A 1,179-nucleotide genomic window follows, 5' to 3' on the forward strand; every position below is an offset into this window, starting at 1 on the left:
CCTTTGAAAAATTAAGGAGCGCACTAACGGAAGCACCGGTATTAGCCTGCCCAGATTTTTCCCAGCATTTCACGCTGCAAACCGATGCCAGCGACTTTGGACTAGGTGCAGTACTGACACAGGAGTTAGACGGCGCGGAGCGAGTCATAGCCTACGCTAGTCGACGGCTGAACAAGGCAGAGCAAAACAACTCGGCGACTGAAAAGGAGTGTCTGGCCATTGTGTGGGCTGTACGGAAAATGAGACCGTACCTGGACGGTTACGCATTCACGGTTATCACCGACCACCTGTCCTTGAAATGGCTGAATGCGATCGAGAGTCCCTCAGGACGCATTGCAAGATGGGCACTAGAACTCCAGCAACATACATTCGATGTAAAGTACCGCAAGGGTAAGTTGAACGTCATTGCCGATGCACTGTCACGACAACCCCAAGACGTACAGCTCAACATATTAGTGCAGGATAAAGAGGCAACGGCCTGCAAGTGGCTGACCGAGAAAATGGCAGAGGTGAAGAGGACACCAGAAAAGTTCCCGGACTAAACAATTGTAAACAAGGAACTGTATCGACACATCGCAGTCCAGATGGATGATGAAGACACGATACCGTGGAAGCTATGCGTGGCAGCGCCACTACGTGAGAGAGTACTGAATGAAGTTCACGATAGTCTAAGCGCAGGACACATGGGCATCCGCAAGACGATAACGAGAGCGACGGCACGTTACTACTGGCCCGGAATGTTCAGGGACATGTAAGAGGTATGTCCGACAGTGTACTACCTGCCAGATTTACAAGCCCAGCCTACAGAAAGCTGCGGGAAAGATGCTGACCCAGATCGCAGAAGAACCTTGGGCTACAGTGTGCGCAGTCTTTGTGGGACCGTTGCCACGATCAAAGCACGGAAACACAACCGTACTAGTCTTTATCGACAATTTTTCCAAATGGGTGGAAATTGTGCCTCTATGGAAGGCGACAGCTGAAGGCCTTAACAAAGCGTTTCGAGAACGCGTACTCGCTAGATTTGGAGTCCCGAAAATTGTTATAACTGACAATGGAACACAATTCACCAGCAGAGAGTTCAAAGGGCTACTACGAGAGTACGGGGTTAAGCATCAACTCACCGCACCATACACTTCTTCTTCTTCTTCTTCTTAATTGGCGCTGTAACCGCCTAAGCGA

The sequence above is a fragment of the Rhagoletis pomonella genome, unplaced genomic scaffold (assembly GCF_013731165.1).
Source record: "Rhagoletis pomonella isolate Grant_MI unplaced genomic scaffold, Rhpom_1.0 Rhpom_scaffold_00855, whole genome shotgun sequence".
Lineage (NCBI taxonomy): Eukaryota > Metazoa > Arthropoda > Insecta > Diptera > Tephritidae > Rhagoletis > Rhagoletis pomonella.